This window comes from Cydia splendana, chromosome 2 (genome assembly GCF_910591565.1).
Source record: "Cydia splendana chromosome 2, ilCydSple1.2, whole genome shotgun sequence".
NCBI lineage: Eukaryota > Metazoa > Arthropoda > Insecta > Lepidoptera > Tortricidae > Cydia > Cydia splendana.
Window position 1 is genome coordinate 24,908,763 of NC_085961.1, and position 19,689 is coordinate 24,928,451.

At 36.7% G+C, this 19,689-nt stretch overlaps 1 protein-coding gene and 1 long non-coding RNA gene across 2 annotated transcripts in view; both read right to left on the bottom strand.

Moving 5' to 3' along the window:
* Positions 1-19,689, bottom strand: part of LOC134806038 (uncharacterized) — a 447,581-nt gene that overhangs the window by 279,496 nt on the left and 148,396 nt on the right. The gene's annotated exons all lie outside the window — the stretch shown is intronic.
* The window catches only part of LOC134806030 (prefoldin subunit 5), a 114,889-nt gene that overhangs the window by 11,667 nt on the left and 83,533 nt on the right, over positions 1-19,689 (bottom strand). The window lies entirely within an intron of this gene.

Below are 19,689 nucleotides of genomic sequence, written 5' to 3' on the forward strand. Positions count from 1 at the left end.
GCTTATATGTATTCATTTTAACTGATATGACAATGATAAGAAATGTTATCACATTACAATAGGTATCAATACAATTCAAGTGCAAGGTGAGATCACACACTTTAGCTTTAAGCCTTTAATAGAGGTATAATGAGTGATATTCTCCGCCGCATTACTGACGCGATTATGCGGTTCATTCCGTCACTCATTTTATCAAGGGAATTGATAAATACAGCGGCGGCGGCAAGCTACAGTTAACATCCGAAGTTATCCAAACGTCACCTTTACAGTTCCAATAAAAGGATAGCAAGTAAATTGAATGTATGTTATGTAAGTAACTAAAAAACCATTTTGTTAGAACCGAAGTTTTCCGAACGTCCTTTACAGTTCCAATAAAAGGATACGAGTAGTAAGTAAATTTAATGTATGTTATGTAACTAACTAAAAAACCATTTTGTTAGAAGCCGCCAGTTCTTGTGTTCGTGACTGTTGTGAGCGGGAAGCCAACCATAGTCTACATACTAATTACAGTAAGTCAACAATTAATTTATATCAAAGGTAAGTAATCAAAACAATCTACTGGTTCTGTAGTTCGAACATTCTATTTAAACTTTTTTTACAGTGAGTGTATGTTTGCCTAAATATTCTCGTTGGTATGTTGTTGCTAACGTTTTATATCATTTTATAACAAATTACCGACTAATTTAGCATTACTCTTAATGAAGTTGTTTAAATATGCAGAACAAATGCGACTACTCTTTGCAAAGCGTGTAGTTTTGAAGACGTATTAAAAGGTTCCATTTCAACAACATTTTTAGATTGTGCAATCATATACGATTTGATTTCAGGTAATATGACATGACGTGCTTGAATGTAGGCCATCTTTTGCATCTTTAGGACGGGACGTAGAGTTCCTCCCACCACACAGCAGTGATGAGTACTTAATTGTTGGGATCTCACTCCCCAGATTTGTAAGGCTCAAATTCTTATGGGATGGGACACGACATGCATTTGGATTGCATTTCGCTAGTATGTACCTACTTGTTTGTGTATTGTATAGGCACAAGTGAGACGCACGGGCGAATGATAACAAAATGGCATAATATAAATATCAAAATGTATGTTTGATTCAAAGATTTCAAAAGTAAAGTTAGGGCCGTCAGAACATTTGACACGAATCGTCTTTATACAAATAAAACAAGCGCCATCTACAGAATTCGTGCGTACCTAAAAACGCGAGCATGGCCACAGAATATACAAGCTCGTTACCAAGCAGAACCGTCACTCTTCCCGCAAAATTACGTTATTTAGTGACACCAACGAACTGGCGTTTTCACTTAAAACGGAGTTTTATGGTAAATAAAGTAGGGACGAATTTCGTAGACAGGAACAGGCGTGTCAATATGCGAAAAATTATTCGCGCGTAGCGTCCTTAATTTAGCATATATGTATTAAGTCAACGCTTTGAACTTGCCTCACTGTTTAGTTGACGTTGATTGTGGGCATCTCAGGCGGTGCGGCGGTGCGTTCTCACGGCTCGCCGTTGAGGTCACGCCTCGGCCTGGCCACCACTGTACCACCGTACAAATTTACGCATCAACAATAATGGAATTGCTAACGGTATTGTATTGACTGAATTGTATGGAATGATTTAATGCTTGATTTTAATAAGCAAGTATAATTTAACAAAAGTTAAAAGTAAGGTTAGTTTCGTGCATAAGAAAAATTTTGGCATGGCTTTTCAATATGTAATATACCTAATAAAGCGTTTAGTGTTGGAGCTACATAAAATGTTACATTAGGCAGCACAGAATAATAATAAGATATATTAGAAGAATATAAAATCTTATAAGATATGTCTATTACTACTTAAATCAAATTGCCAAACAAAAATTTGAACATCAACCCGTAGAATATCTTGTGTTGTAATTTTTAAACTCATAAAAATGAGTAAATTTGTCAAATAAGCCAGACTACTACAATACAACAATATTAAAAATTAAACATAATAAAATGTTATTATCAACCTATTTTCTGTAATGACCCGCCCTAAATCTAAGCACCGTCTAAAAATCAATCCGTTTTATAAAAATCCAGGGGCCTATTGCATAACAAACTACAACTAATATTACAAGCGGAACTCCTTTTCTAATTTCACTTATTAAATAAGGAGTTCCGCTTGTAATATTAATTGTAGTTTGTTATGCAATAGGCCCCTGGTCTTAAATAGTTAATCACCTTAGGTTACAAGACAATGAAAATAATGAAATCGCTCCTGGTAGTATTACACGATACTAAAAATGCTATGAATGAAATTTACTACATACATACACAACAATTTAGTAACCCTTACCTCAGAATGTTTAATTCTATTAGGCACAGTTCGACCTCATTAGGGAGGGTTAACGCAGTGGTGGACGAGGATGGATTGCATCCATACGTCATCGCATGTATTCGTAATTTCGTACGTTCTTCTTGTAAATTCACCTTCACTTGCGTGCGTAGCCAAGATACCAATCGTTCACGCTCCGTAGCGAACGAAACGCCAATGTCTGTATCGCACTAATATGTAATTAAAAAAGAAATAAGACAAACTATAAAAACGTTTCTGACAGAATAAACTCACTCAGTTCCTAGAATAAAAACTTTTTACAAAAAAAATTAAACCGACTTCAAAAAGGATGAAATAAAATATTATATTTATTTATTAGTTTGACATTGATATATTCGCTAGCATGTGTGTAACTTACTTCCTATGCATCTCGCTCGTACTAACCTTAGTGTGAGCGAGATGCATAAAAAGTTACATTTAGCGAATATGACGTTAGCGAATATGTCAATGTCAAACTCGTGGTAAGGCTACAGTTGCAGTACATCAAATTGGTGATTTTCGGAAGCAAATGCTCGAGTTACTTTAGAAAACCCCGAAATCACTTAACACGTGCCTTTAAAAATTGAGGAGTTCCCTCAATTCCTCATGGATTCCATCATCAGACCAGAACCAAAAATAATACGGAAACACCTTGGAGGTAACTTCTACCAAACAAAAAAAGAATTACTCAAATCGGATCACAGGTGCCGGAGTAATCGCTGAACATACTTACATTTAAAGAAATCATCGTCATTATCATCAAACTAATCATCATCATCAGGTCTACTTCATCAAATTGGTGGTTTTCGGGAGAAAATGCTCGAGTTGCTTAAGAAAACACCATGCATGTGCCTTTAAAAATTGAGGAGTTCCCTCAATTCCTCATGGATCCCATCATCAGAACAGAACCAAATTAAAATGGGACCAACTCAGAGGTAGCTCCTTTCAAACAAAAAACAATTACTCAAATCGGACTACGGATGTCGGAGTAATCGGTGAACGTACATAGAAAAAAAAAATAGCCACAACCGAATACAGAACCTCCTCCTTCTATGAAATTGAAGTCGGTTAAAAATATGTGAGTAAAACCGTAAAATTTCTATAATACCAAGGTTAATGTTTTCAAAAACAGTATATTAAATTGCTAAATAAAATGATGTCATATCCGCTTGCGAAACAAAAACATCTCGCGAGAGCAGAGGGCCTACCGCGAAAATCAAAAATAAAAATTTCGTTATTTGCTTATCGCTCTTGCCCATCCGGGTGATAGAGAGGCGGACAAAGAATTTTTGATGTTTTTTTCACGTTAGGGCCTCTGGATTTCAATCCCATTGGAACTAAACTGCTTATTATTGGTTTACTAATAACTTCTTCTTCAAACGCGTAATCAGCTTGCCAATGCATCAAATTCAGTATATATATAAGTAATAAGTAAAGCAATGAACGTACTTTCTGTAGGTACAGTCGACGTTAAAAATATGTTTACACTTTTCGCCTTATTACAAAGGAGTAAGGTGCAAAAGTGTAAACATATCATTGACGACTGGACCTAAGAACACACCTCAGAACACACGATCAAACCTTCTTGGCGCAGTCCGTACCATGTTTGTCGACACATTAGTGTAAATATAAATGCATTTTTATGCCGTCGTATTTTTTAAAGAGCATTTCTTACTAATGCTCGAACAGTCTATAGCACGCAAATGTGGGATTGGGACTGAGTTATTTCCGGTCCCTCATCCAGAGGACTACATTTCAAAATATAAAACAATTCAAGGAATTTACCTTCTTGCCAAATTTCACCTAAAGCGGTTCAGTTGTTAGCCATGAAAAGGCGACAAAGAGGCAGACAGAATTCTTTACACATTTATAATAGTTATTAGTACAGTTCTAATGGGATTTATAGACATAAAGCTGATTATTTTTGACTGGTATTGTTACTACTTGGCTTGGCACCGACTTCAAACATATCAGTTGGTAACGCATAGACATAAAAAAGGGTAATATTTTATTTCATCCTTTTTGAAGTCGGTTTCATTTTTTTTGTAAAATGTTTTTATTTTAGCACTTTTAGTTTTAACGCATTGTTAAGAGCGCGACGCATGAATGAAAAACAATATCATGTTTTACACTAAATTCGTGTACCTATTACTTTAGTAAATATGTAATTAGGAATTTTCTCGAGTCCGTCTGGGAAATTATAATTCCTGTCAACTAAATCCATCCGCCCGCCCCGCCACTGACCCAATCCCTCAGCCCCCCGATCACTCAACCTCACAGCACATCAACCCCTGATCCAGGAACCCCTCGATCCTGAACCAGCAACCCTTCAACCGCCATTCCCCGACCCCTTAATCCCTGACCCCTTAACTCCTAACCCTAACCCCCGATCAGTAGCCTTACCAGCTTACCACGAGTTTAACATTGATATATTCGCTTACTTCCTATGCATCTCGCTCGTACTAACCTTAGTGTGAGCGAGATGCATAAAAAGTTACATTTAGGTGCATAAGACGTTAGCGAATATGTCAATGTCAAACTCGTGGTAAGGCTACAGTTGCAGTACATCAAATTGGTGGTTTTCGGAAGCAAATGCTCGAGTTACTTTAGAAAACCCCGAAATCACTTAACACGTGCCTTTAAAAATTGAGGAGTTCCGTCAATTCCTCATGGATTCCATCATCAGACCAGAACCAAAAATAATACGGAAACACCTTGGAGGTAACTTCTTCCAAACAAAAAAAGAATTACTCAGATCGGATCACAGGTGCCGGAGTAATCGCTGAACATACTTACATTTAAAGAAATCATCGTCATTATCATCAAAATAATCATCATCATCAGGTCTACTTCATCAAATTGGTGGTTTTCGGGAGAAAATGCTCGAGTTGCTTAAGAAAACGCCCAAAACACCATGCATGTGCCTTTAAAAATTGAGGAGTTCCCTCAATTCCTCATGGATCCCATCATCAGAACAGAACCAAATTAAAATGAAACCAACTCGGAGGTAGCTCCTTTCAAACAAAAAAAGAATTACTCAAATCGTACTACGGATGTCGGAGTAATCGGTGAACGTACATAGAAAAAAAAAAAAAAAAAGTCACAACCGAATACAGAACCTCCTCCTTCTATGAAATTGAAGTCGGTTAAAAATGTAAGAACGTAGTTCGTGCTGGAGTTGCTTAAAATTTCATATCAGATATTGCTAGAAGATCCTTATAAGAACTACAAACAATCGACAAAAATCCAATTGTCAACCCGAAAATTTTACAACATCAATTTATAGTTTACTTGAGAAGAAAAAATATACTGAGAGAAATTAATAAAAAATACTAAGGCGGTTTGTAAGCTGTACCTAAGTATTCGTTCTTGAACCATGTACTTATTTACGAGATACGAATACACGATTTAAAAAACAACCTCCGACAAAGACGAATCGCTGATCCAATGACCCCTAAATATTTTACCGCAGCGTATTAATCGAGTTAGTCTCGCTCTAGACAAATGCGTTGCTTGACAGTTAATGTTTTTATTTTATTGTGTTTCATTTAATTCATGTTTTTGTGCGTCCGCGGCCCGGAGGTGTCAATATTTTGTCACGAATCACATTAGGCGCGCGACGTGTACTAATGTCGTCATTAATTTGCTTCTAACAAAATTAACCGGTGGTTTTGATGTCCTTTAATAGGCCGCCGCTTAGAAAACAAAAGGACATCTAATCAACAGTGAACGACTAACAGTTGAAGCGCATATTTATAGAGATTAGGTTGAAATTAGAGATCATTCTAAACTCAAATTAGGTCGTTTTTGTTTTAAAGGCGCAAGGTGTTGTAGGTAACATGCGTGGTGAAACAATTATATTGATGTTAACACGTGGATCGTCTCGTATTTTACAGGAGAAATCACTTAGTTAAATGACTTTCCGAACATCAAGAGGGTTTACCGAAGTCGACTTAACATTAACATCGATCCTAACAAGAAACAGTAAGGTATGATAAAAAATACATGCGAGAACTTAGTTTTATTTCAAAAGGAAATAAAAGTAAGTTTAAAGTTTTTTTATATATATTCGTTTATTAGTAGAAAGAATAACACATAATCTAAAAAACTTAACTTAAATATAAATATAAACTAAATAATAATCACAAGAAATATAATTATGGCTGTTTCTCTTTTGAAACATGAAAATTTGTAGGTAATCATGTTAATTATTGCCAAACTAAATTACACACTAAAAACATCTTCCTCACTTTAAAGGTACCACAAATGATTAAAATTAAAGGTATTTTGCAATGAATAAAAAGTTATATGACAAAACAATAAAAAGAAAACTGATCGTGTTCATTATTCTCAAATTGTTATCTTAATTCTACTTGCCTTGTTTACCCTACCTATGTTTACGTTATACCTAACTGAAACGTACGTCTTTTCTCTAAAATGATACCTATTAATATTTAAAACTAAGTTACGTTTTATAGGTACTGACAGATTCTGATCAACATGTAATAAACTTAAATTTAAGTAAAATAGAGATTAAACTCATTGATAAGGAAGAATTTTTGATCGAATTTCGAAATCCATTCGCGAGGATCGAGCTCACGCCGATCACAATACTCGCCCACCAGTTTACCTTTGCGCTCCTTACATTTTCTACTACTCTATCATAAGGTTACCTATTGCGTGATTTATGTCACAAAAAAGTTGGCGGGCTAGTATTTTAATCGCACGCCACGCCCTCTGGTCACGCAAGATTGCGTTTCGGTACGCCGAAACGCACTACTATACTATAACCACACATAGATAACAAAGAAATAACAGGTACCCATTTAAAAATAATCGATATAGGTAGGTATAATAATTCAGGAGTTGATGATGTTTTCTTCTTATGCTGTTTTTATTACTTTTGTCTATATTATTTAGCTTGTTACACACACGCTCAAGGCAACTCAAGTCCTATACTCTTCACACACTCTAGTACCCTAAATCTAACCTGATTAGTACATAATAATAGTAGGTAACTTCTAATATTACGGAACCTGAGAATTCATAAGGTTCTTACATTACAATACACACTCGTATAATTGAGACCAAGCTAATAAACAATCATAATCCTATCTATCGACAAAGTTATACAATACAAGGTATACCTACCTAGTATCTATTAGGTACGAGTATCTAACGAAACATGTAACCAACCGGCATACTGTGGTCAAAATCCTATTGGATCACTGCCGACCAATCGCATCGACCAATACCCAATATCGATCGATGCCTTAGATAATAAACCTAGTATTACACCTGCTATAAATTTTATCCGTCTCGGTAAAAAAACGTTTAATTTTCTTACAGCCAATAGGAAAAAGACTATCAAAGGTGTATAAAAAAAGTAATAAATAAAAGACGCAAGCGCACGCAGCCGCTGGGGGCGGATCGAATGGACGCCTCGGTTTCTACTCAAACCTGTTTTGTTTTAAAATTACTCCATGCCCATACAGCTGCCCGTGGAAATAAAATTGGTACCTATTCTGAACTTAAGAATTTACGCCAAATCAACAAAGTCAATTTAGACTGAAAACTAACAACGTTCAGTAAATATTTTGTTTGCAAAGGTTTGTGCCAAAGTACAACACAAACAACATGTTTTGTCAAAAACTTTTTTTTTCTCTTATTTTTCTGACAGTGTTGAAAACAGTTTTCGTACGTACTGTAGACACTTTTTAAGGCAAGTCCTACGGAAGCCATGTATTTTAGAAGTTGAAAAAAAAAATGCAGTAATACGAACTAACAGCTCACTCACCAAAGCCCATTCTTATCTAGTACGTTTTCTTTAAGTCGCAATGTGATTTAAAAGGCTTCTTTTTTATGTAGTTCTCCAAGATGGTTTATTCCTTGACTTGATTCGCATATACATTTATGCTGCGTGCAAAGTCGTATAATTTTTTCGTTGCATCTCGACGACACCCTACATAATTTACCAATTAGATCGATAACCGGTAACCATCACTAGGGCCCAGGAATCTAGCCCACTCCAGGTAAAGACTGATGGTTGAAAATTATAGATAATTGACCGATTACCGCGCCGCCTTCGGGCGGCCGAGACTACGTAATGTACTGATTATAAATGGGACGGGATATAATAATAGCATCGATTTCGATCCAGGATTCAGCGAGGCTTATTATATTAAGTGGAGAACGAACACGAGATTGGTGACGGCGTAATCATGTGTAATCATAGCGCGGAACGGGCATGTAAAGTGGCGGTCTCCAGTTTCCCAGCCCGGCTATTTACTGGTCCGTAAATGGTCATGTCGTTCCTTCTATTATGTGGAATTTATTACGTGGGACTGTTGAAATGAAAGGTTTATTGTTCGGCTTTTCTATTTTAAGCTCTTAAGCACTCTATTGTATTCTACACTTGACACGAATTAAGTTAAAAATAACTTGACATACGTTCGTGTACCTATGTATTAAAATTTTCAAATACTTTTGATTTTGTCAGTTTTATCAAAAATATAAATATATCTACCTAATAAACTGAAAGAAATAATAATATAAAAAAGCTTTCAACTACCTACCTATAGACATAAGAAACATAAACAAGAAAAATCTCTACTCGCGTACCTAATAACATTTCCCAAGAAACTTCTTATAAGATCCTTTAACATAGTTAAGTAGACAACCTCTCCGGACCCGAAGGGTCATCCCTTTATTTCACAACAATCGCTCGGAAATTGATATTGATGCGGATTTCCATAAAAATAGGGTTTATTTGAATAAAGGATGACCGGCCCGTGAGGGATGCGTGGGCCCGTACTTTATAAAATTGTCTGCCCTCGGCCCGGTGATGCATGACCCGAGGTGTCGGATGACAGAAATGTTACTTTTACCACATCAAAGGTCTTCTCATTTTTTGGAGACTTTATCATCGCCTGGTTTATGTTATGGGTTCAATAAAGTAGGTATATTTTTCCGTGTGACTCCTAAAATATTTGAATGCGTTACTTAAGAGCGCTCTTACAAGAAAAGTCGAAATAATGCAAAATTGATGATACTAGTCGACGAAATTCAGGACTTTGCGCTCATTATTAGGAACAATGAGTACTTGTTCCAGTAAAAGCGTCTTCTTATCTTTATAAATATCGTTGTAAATATTAGAAAAAGGACTTATTAAATTAGTAATGATTTTTTTTCTGATGGTCGTTTCCGAAAAACCCCGTGAAGCACTGAATGGCGAGCTCTTATTTGGAAATGTTGAGAATTATACTCTGCTAAACCTGGCTATTTTGTATTACTAATACCCTGTACTTTAGGCATATCAAACTATATTTTTCCTACATACCTTTGAGAAAGAGAAAATCAAAGTAAAACGAACTCGATTTTCTCTCCGAAACAAGTGTCAATTCCTACGAAAATCTACTTAATATCGAAGTCATTTTCATACTCAAGCAATCTGCAACGTTTGCTTATACTGTTGGTATACATTAGTGTTTATGAAATTCTACTATAATTTTTTGGCAATTTTTTGAAAACTACTCTATATTACCGATGACGCGCGCTGCGCCAGCTCAGTGCCGCGGCAGAGCTTGTAGAGGCAGGACGTGTGTCGGTCGGCTCCGCACATTTTCAACGGCGACGACGAGGTTTTTTATCATTGTGTGCGGCGGGCGCCGTGTAAAACGCTATACTGTGTGCGTGTAAACCGCAACGAGAGACTTTGATCCTAGCACTGTTTTTATAGTATTATAATTTATAATGGTACAGTTTAATAAACTACCGGACAGGATTAAAAATATTTGAAACGACCTGACATTCTATATGTATTTATTTGACTCAAGATAGTACTCAGGGTCTGATGATGGAGCCGGAAGGTGGTCACCGGTACCAATCAACCATGCAACTAAACCACTTCGTGTTTAGGCTCGTTTTATTCATCTCAACAAGATCTTTGACACAAGATAGTACTCAGGGTCTGATGATGGAGCCGGAAGGTGGTCACCGGTACCAATCAACCATGCAACTAAACCACTTCGTGTTTGGGCTCGTTTGATTCGGCTCAACAAGATCTTTGACTTAAGATAGTACTCAGGGTCTGATGATGGAGCCGGAAGGTGGTCACCAGTACCAATCAACAATGCAACTAAACCACTTCGTGTTTAGGCTCGTTTTATTCGTCTCAACAAGATCTTTGACTTAAGATAGTACTCAGGGTCTGATGATGGAGCCGGAAGGTGGTCACCGGTACCAATCAACCATGCAACTAAACCACTTCGTGTTTGGGCTCGTTTGATTCGTCTCAACAAGATCTTTGGCACAAGATAATACTCAGGGTCTGATGTTGGAGCCGGAAGGTGGTCACCGGTACCAATCAACCATGCAACTAAACCACTTCGTGTTTAGGCTCGTTTGATTTGTCGCAACAAGATCTTTGACACAAGGTAGTACTGAGGGTCTGATGATGGATCCGGAAGGTGGTGACCGGTACCAATCAACCATGCAACTAAACCACTTCGTGTTTGGCTTCGTTCGATTCGTCGCAACAAAATCTTTGACACAAGTTAGTACTCAGGGTCTGATGATGGAGCTGGACTGTGGCCACGGGTACCAGTCTACCATGTAACTGAACCACTTCGTGTTTGGGCTCGTTTGATTTGTCGCAACAAGATCTTTGACACAAGGTAGTACTGAGGGTCTGATGATGGATCCGGAAGGTGGTCACCGGTACCAATCAACCATGCAACTAAACCACTTCGTGTTTGGCTTCGTTCGATTCGTCGCAACAAGATCTTTGACACAAGTTAGTACTCAGGGTCTGATGATGGAGCTGGACTGTGGCCACGGGTACCAGTCTACCATGTAACTGAACCACTTCGTGTTTGGGCTCGTTTGATTCCTCGCAATAAGATGTTTGAGACAAGATACTACTCAGGGTCTGATGATGGAGCTGATGATGATTGACAGGTACCCGTCGCCACCTTCGCGCTCCATCATCAGACCCTGAGTACTACCTTGTGTCAAAGATCTTGTTGAGATGAATAAAACGTGCCTAAACACGAAATGGTTTAGTTGCATGGTTGATTGGTACCGGTGACCACCTTCCGGCTCCAACATCAGACCCTGAGTACTATCTTGTGTCAAAGATCTTGTTGAAACGAATAAAACGAGCCTAAACACGAAGTGATTTAGTTGCATGGTTGATTGGTACCGGTGACCACCTTCCAGCTCCATCATCAGACTCTGAGTATCACCTAGTGTCAAAGATCTTGTTGAGACGAATCAAACGATCCTAAACACGATGTGGTTTAGTTGCATGGTTGATTGGTAATGGTACCTTCCAGCTCCATCATCAGACCCTGAGTACTGTCTTGTCTCAAAGATCTTGTTGAGACGAATCAAACGAGCCCAAACACGAAGTTGTTTAGTTACATGATAGACTGGTACCCGTGGCCACCTTCCAGCTCCATCATCAGACCCTGTGTATCTTCAGTGTCAAAGATCTTGTTGAGACGAATCAAACGAGCCTAATCATGTTACTACATGGTTGATTGGTATCCGTGACCACCTTAATCATCATCAGATCCTCAGTACCAGTTCGTTTTTAAACCCTCGTTGATACAAACTTTACAACCTATAGGTACCAAATGCAATGACGAAACATGTAAATAAGCGAGTAGGTACCTATAATTTCTTTCGAGTAATATACCTTCATAAGTACGAGTATGGGGCTATTCATAAATTACGTCGTTTCAAATGGGAGGAGTGGGGGGGGGGGGGTCTGGACATCGAATGATGGTAACATGACGTAGGAGGAAACAGATTCATCCGAAGCTTGATTTTTGGATGATTTGAGGGGTGGGGGGGGTCAAAAATCGTCAAAAATAGATGACGTAATTTATGAACAGCCCCTATGTACATTTGCACTGCATTTAGTATTTTCGTACTTACCAAATAACAGTTTTAGAACTTTAAAAGTTAAGTACAGTTAGTGTTGTTATGGTTGATTTCAATATGCTTCGCGAAGGATCAAGAATGTTTAATCCATCATTGTAGTGCGAGTGTGGTAGAAGGGATCGGCGTACTGAGCTCGCACGGCCTGCCGCAGCGCGTAAAATACCTAAACTCGCTCAACGCCGAAATGTAATAGCGCTCTTAAATAAACTTGTCGAGCAAGACCGATATTGTAGTATAAATAAATTGGAGTAAATACGATATCGGATACTAGTATCAATTTACAGAAATTGTAAGGAAAAAATACTACTTAGAAATACTTAATCAGTTCAACGTCAGCAATACGAACTCATCGCATTGATAAATGGATCTAATGAACTCCCAAATGTACAGAAATTCACGGAAAGTAAAATATTGACGCGAACGGAAGATATATCGTCAGATAATAGCCGTGACATTGCTGGACATTTGTTCCTATTGGTGTGAAAGCAAGGTGAAACGGATTTATGCCTATCCACTGTAACGTGATCTCTATGATAACTGATAACATTACGTGATCGGAGACCATAAATAAACTGTATACATTGTCATTTCCACTTGCTCGTGTTTGGTAAGCAGTTGTAAATACACTCCTGCTCTACGTCCCCCGGGAACGAAGCTGGGACCGCCACATTAGACCAATAGTGGGACCGGATTTTTGCACTAAAAGTTTTGATAATTCTAAAGATGAAAAAGTGATACTTATCTGACATGGGACATATTTTTAAGCATATTTGTAAAATATGACGAAAAGTTAGAACGAGCGTTAGATATAAATTAGGTATTTATATATTTTTAGTAATGATTTTTTAATATTGAATTAAAGTGCAATGTTTAAGTTCCATCGTTTATAATATGTATGACGCTTTATAATGTAAAATTATTAGAAATTTTTTTAACGTGCTTCTTAGTCAAACTACAAATTAGCTTATTATTTTGTCGATATTGAATTAAAGTTTAATAAATCCACAACAACATATCTAAATTCTTAAGTTAATAGGCAAGCTAAAAATTTAGAAGAATAAGATATATGCTTTAGAATTAATATGCGTTTTTTGTCCTATAATATCTAATATTGAATTAGAGTCTGTAAAAATAAGTCTATTACTATAAAATAATATACGCAGCCATATTATGGAAAATAAGAAATCTCGGTGTGTAGCTTGCATTGTAATAGTAAAATATATTTAAAAAGGCGCGAAATTCATACATACGCCGCGCTGGTCCGTCAGTGTCGCCGGCGCGGCGCCCGAGAGCCTATCATTACATAGCCTACCTATACCTCGCCCCTCGCCTCGCCCCACCTCCCGCTCACAGCACTGTCTGTCTTTTCTTATCATTCATTTGTTTGTTTACTGTGGACATATATAAATTAGATGCGGACATTACGTGAAATTAAAGGGGTCCCTTTGTTTCCCATAAAGTTTTAAGTCATAATGTATTGTTTGTCATATAAGAACCTTCGGGCTCTCGAATTAAGGTTTATTTTTGAATGGCCTTAGTAGCAGTGTGATAGCGTTGACTCGGCTCGGAGAGTTGGCGAATTGGCGATTCATTCGCCGAGTTAGCGGATCGGATACCAAGTTATCAGTTAGTTTAGTGGCCGAGTTGATTAGGAAGAACATTTGAATTTCGAAATTGTAATAAAAATGTACATGATATTCACAACTATTTTTTACCATAGTTTGTCAAAGGACTGTCTCATTTCAAACATAGAGAGAATCATCATACTATCTTTGACTTACACTAGTACTAGCACCCAAAAGAAAAGGATGAATATAGTTTTTTGTTTTTATTTACTGACAAATTGGTTTGACCGACTATACCTATTTCTGGTTCCTATTGTCATGTCCTGTCCTATTCAACGTCAATATCATATTATGTATATTATAAACCAACTGCTCAATATTACACGTATACATATTGAATATACAATAAGGTAAGTGACCTCACCTTATTGTATATTCCGTGTCGGCCGTATATGCCTATATACGGCCCACCTTAAATTAAAATGTTTTTTTTTTAATAAACAGGATATTAAGTGTGAAAAACTCACTCAAATAGGTATCTTATTTATTGAAGTTTCTTCATTATACCAAAATAGTTATAAAAATATTACGATACTCTTGGAAAATATACCTTTTATAAAAGTCCTATTGTGGGCCTTATTGAACACTAGCAGGGTATTACTTAATCCCGCAAAAAATAATCATTTTGACAGTAGACAATAACAGATTTTATTGTTTTTAACTTAAGAGTTATACATATACAAATAACAATATTTGGTACTTCACAACAAGAGGATATTTATAATAAGTTAAAAATAATTCTTTTGGGCCTTATTAACTACAGATATAAAAATTGTCTAGTTTACGAGAAAATAGTAGGTAACTAAAGTCACTAAACATAAATCTTTATTATTATTATGTTTTAACATCTGGGGGCACGGCAGTGCCCCCGCCAAGACGAGCAAAGCGCAAGGGCACTATCTACCTTTTCTCGAAGTGCTTCGCCGTTTTTTGGAACCCTCATAACTTGGGGTTGGATTATACTAGATAAACAAAGTTCTCGGACTTATTAAGCATATCAATTGCATAGCTCTTATACTTCGATTTCGTCAATGACTCACTCACTTGATGATTATCAATACCTTTAGGGTACTTCCTGAAGTCCTCTAAGAAGCTGAAATTTGATATGTAAGATAGTTTTAGTACACAAACAACAAATAAATTCAAAAACTTGAATTTTTTAATCCCTAAGGGGATGATGAGGGGGTTTAATCTTGTATGGGGAATCAATAATCGCTGAACCGATTTAGTTGAAATTTGGTATGTAGATAGGTATTGTTATGGGGAAGGATATAGAATAGATTTCAACCTCAAAGTTTACCCTTACGGGGTGAAGGCAGATTTCAACCCCAAAGTTTACCCTTACGGGGTGAAGGGTTTATATGGGGAATCAGTAAGAAGTACATTGTGTAACAGATGCCCCCAGATACTTATTTCAGGATTTTTAATAGTAAATCACCCCCAACCCTTTAAATTAGGGGATGGAAGATTGTCATAAGCAACTTACAAAAAGAAGTGAAATCCCACCAAAAACATTTTGATGTAAAATGTTGCCCAGACGAAACCATAAGGCTCGCACTGTCAAAAAGTTATCAGATCTCTTGCCAAGCTTCTAACTCTACAAGCCCTAACTTCACTAGCTCTACACCTTAGTCAAAGTATGTGGCTCGGCCGTTTCGTTTCTACAAGAACTATTGTATGTATAATAAAAAAACCGCCCAAGTGCAAGTCGGACTCGCGTTCCAAGGGTTCCGTACATTACACAATTTTTAACAATATGTTTTTTTAGTGAAAAGTGAGTAAAATGTCTTTTAAAAACCCGTAGGGATCGGATCAAAAACTAAGTACTTAAGTCGGACTCACGCCACAGATTATACAATAGTTCTTACGAACAGATACTTATCTCTCAAACAAAACGCAAATACCTACCGTTTTGATACCTACACAAAAATACAATGGAGTGACCTTCAACGCGCCGCTCCCCGCACCGCGCGCACCGGCACAACGCTAGGGTTGCTGACGCTTAGAAATGATAAATAAATACCCACTTAAACAGAGGAGTGAAATAAAAGGAAAGCTAAATCTTAAATTATACCTAATATTCCGATTATGCTTTAGTGTTTGCGAAATAGTCATTTTAAAAGGTCATATGTCCCTGCAGTAACCGCAGTGTTTACGCCGTTTTATAAACCGCGCAATAATCCCAGCAAGAATTAGTTTTAAAACTTCGTGTAATTTAAAACCAGATAGAGATTAATGTTACATAGTAAAGAAAAATAATAGAAACCCCATGAATAAAGGTAATTAATTATAAGTTAACCAGAGCAAAAATGAGTAGGCACTTTCCGGTGTAAACTTACTGTCGTTAAAATAAACATTTAAGTACCAAAATAAATTAAAAAATTACTACCTATTTCAAATAGATAGATATCTAAATCTATACATTTGTCACACATATTAAACATTACATGTTTAATTAAAGAAATTCAATAGTAGGTAGGTACCTACTACCCGCGCGATTCGAACTTTAAGATATCGCGCCGTTAGACATTCACTAGATATGAAATAGTAAAGATATGTGACGTTCCACGGCAAAAGGTACCTTATGGCGGCTGGCGCTTACGCTTATTATTATCGCCACTCCAATATTCAGTCGGGGCAATGGTACCTTTTGCCGTGGAACGTCACATATCTTTACTATTTCTTGTCTAGTGCATCTCTAATTCATTTCCCGAATCCCGCCGTACGTGTAACTATCGTAAAAATTTACAGTGCGGCGCGCGGTGACGTGCGTACGTGAGCGCGTGTGGCAACCAACTGGCTTGCTTTTCTACCGTGAACGGGAGCAGATTCGTAGGTATTAATCAGAGCTCGCGCAGAGAGTTCCATAGGCCTGCTCACGCTTAGCTCCACATTTCTAATAGGTTTTCCTGTCATCTATAGGTAAAGAGCTAATATGTGTATTTTTTTCATAATAAAAAGACCCAGTAGTTTCGGAGATAAGGGTAATGTTAATTTTTTGCCTGTTTTCTTAAATAACTTCTAAACTATTTATTTTAAAATTATGAAAAAAATATATTTGAGATTCTAATTCTAAAATGAGCCCCTTCATTTGATATATAACAAAGACATAGTTTTTTTTCTTCTGTTTATCATTAATCTCAAAAGTGACCCCTTTATTTAAATTTATATTACATATTTACTTTACATGTATGTCTTTGGGTTATAGACAAATTTCAACTTATTAGTCCAGTAGTTTCGGAGCAAATAGGCTGTGACAGACGGACAGCCAGACACACGAGTGATCCTATAAGGGTTCAGTTTTATTCCTTTTGAGGTACGGAACCCTAAAAATAATGATTATAATAAGTTTTTCACCTTATGCCCATGTGGCGGTAGCAAAACAGCCAAGCCACGTATTTTGACTAAGGTGTAGAGTTAGTGAAGGGGCTTGTAGAGTTTGAAGCTTGGCTCGACAAGAGATCTGATAACTTTTTAACAGTGCGAGTCTTAGGCTTATGGTTTCGTCTTAGCAACATTTTACATGAAAATGTTTTTGGTGGGATAATTTTTTACAGTATAAATATTTATTCGTAACAGTTAGTATTATCTTTTAACATGATTTTTACTGTACATCTGGGCCCTGTTTCACCAACGTGACAGGTGCGACATTTGTCGACATCACTGTTACTGACGTCACAGGCCTTTATAGGCTACGGTAACCGCTTACCATCAGACGAGCGGTGTGGTTGTTTGCCACCAACCAGTGTTGGGCGTAATTAATTACTCGTGTAATTTAATTACTAATTTAATTACATGTAATTAAAATGTTTGTAATTTAATTACATAAAATTTAATTACATGTAATTAATTTTTCTGTGTAATTTGCAATTGTGATTACATTAATTAGTAATTAAATTACTCAATTACTTTTCATTTACCTTTTTAATAATATGCAAATATGAACAAATTTACTTGTAGTAATTATAAAGAAAAACTTTTATGAATTCCATTATACGCTGGATAACGTTATAACATATTTTTTATCCCTGGAATCATACCTTTACAGGGTACTGTGTGTGTGTATGTGACAAACCACGTTGAATATGGCGGTCGGCGCTTACGTCGCGTAGCACCGCATTAGTATTGGGGCGCCGGTAATAATGACGTAAGCGCCGACCTAAGGTGCCTTTCGGGTTGGACTGTAGCAAAGGGGGGGCTGGGACTTGGACAATTGTCACAAGAAATACGACAGTTGTCACGAAATTCCGACACAGAACTCATTTACTGTCAAGAATTACCGAAAGTTCTTTGAAATCTTGTGTCAATTGTCATCATTATCATCATAAACATCACAAGAAAGATACCTGTTTTTTGCCGATATAATAAAGTTTTTTTTTAATAATACAATGATAGTGACAAACAGGAATAAGGCCCGTCCGATGGTAAGCTATAACCGTAGCCCATGGATGCCTGTGACGTCAGCAACAATGAGACTTGTCAAATTGTCGCACCTGTCACGTTGGTGAAATAGGGCCCTGGTGCTACATTACGACACCGGTGCTATAATAAGCACATTAAAACACTCCCTTTGGCCGTGTTTTAAAATTCGTCATTCGTTGCAAAATTTCTATTTTTCGCTCTTCTATCGTAAATAACTACCTATGTATTAATAAAAAAAGTTACCTGTATAAGTAAGTAGTTACTGCCTTTAAAAAGTATAAGTGTCTAAATGTTATTAGACTTTTTGATTCTTTAAAACGTCTTTAGGTCAATAAAGCAAGTGAAAAATTATTAGAGTTAGACCAAGAAAAGTCTGCAGCGATTTGGACAGCCCACGCAGTGAAGGTGTTATTTATAAGTCATAATTTCATAGAAGTTTCTTCAAATCGGCCTCATTAATGAGAGATTAAAAATATTCAAAATTATCTTAAAATATTTTAATCTATTATTTCATCTCATACGTTCAATAAGGCCCGGGACTGGACCTTTTTACCTGCACTGACAGTGGATCTTCTTAGCAACAAGTACAAATTCAGAATAATAGGGAGCAACTGCTATTTTTGAATGCTGGGCCTTGTTACCCGCCGGGCCTCATATGCCTGCACCTCACCTACCTTATTTATTTGTTTTACAAGGGGAAAATTTGTTGATTAATCGTGCTAATATTGATACCCAAACAAGCGAAACATCCTAAAATTGAACCACAAGCGTAGCGAGTGGTTCGTAAAGTTGAACCTCGAGCGTAGTGAAGGTTTCAAGGGACGAGGGTTAAATAAATTTTTCACTACATCAGCTCGTAAAGGCCCTCTTGATTGTTCGAAACGGATAAGAAGAGTGGCATTTAATTTGATGCAAATTTTGAGTTGTTTCCGTAGGTATACTCGCAAAGCTCAGTTGGTTGGTAAAATTGACTTTAAAATGATAAATATTGAATAACGTTAGTTTGAAATTGATTTAAATGATAAAGTAAATATTATCGGAGATATATATATCGGATATCGCTCTTAAACAAAAAATATATGTCGCTAGTCATTTATAACCTAAAAGCGCCTAATTACGCAAAATTATATTGAAATGACACCTGTCTATTGAATTTGAAGAATACTTTAACAAGGGTGGTTATCTGTATGACAATGCACCTAAAATAATTTTCAAATGTATCTATTATTTCTATACTTAACACGATAACGAATTCTACGTAAACCAAACCGCGGGCAATCTCTAGTACATATAGAAATAAATAAGTGTAGGTAAGTTTCCATTAGTGTACCTACTATTAACAAT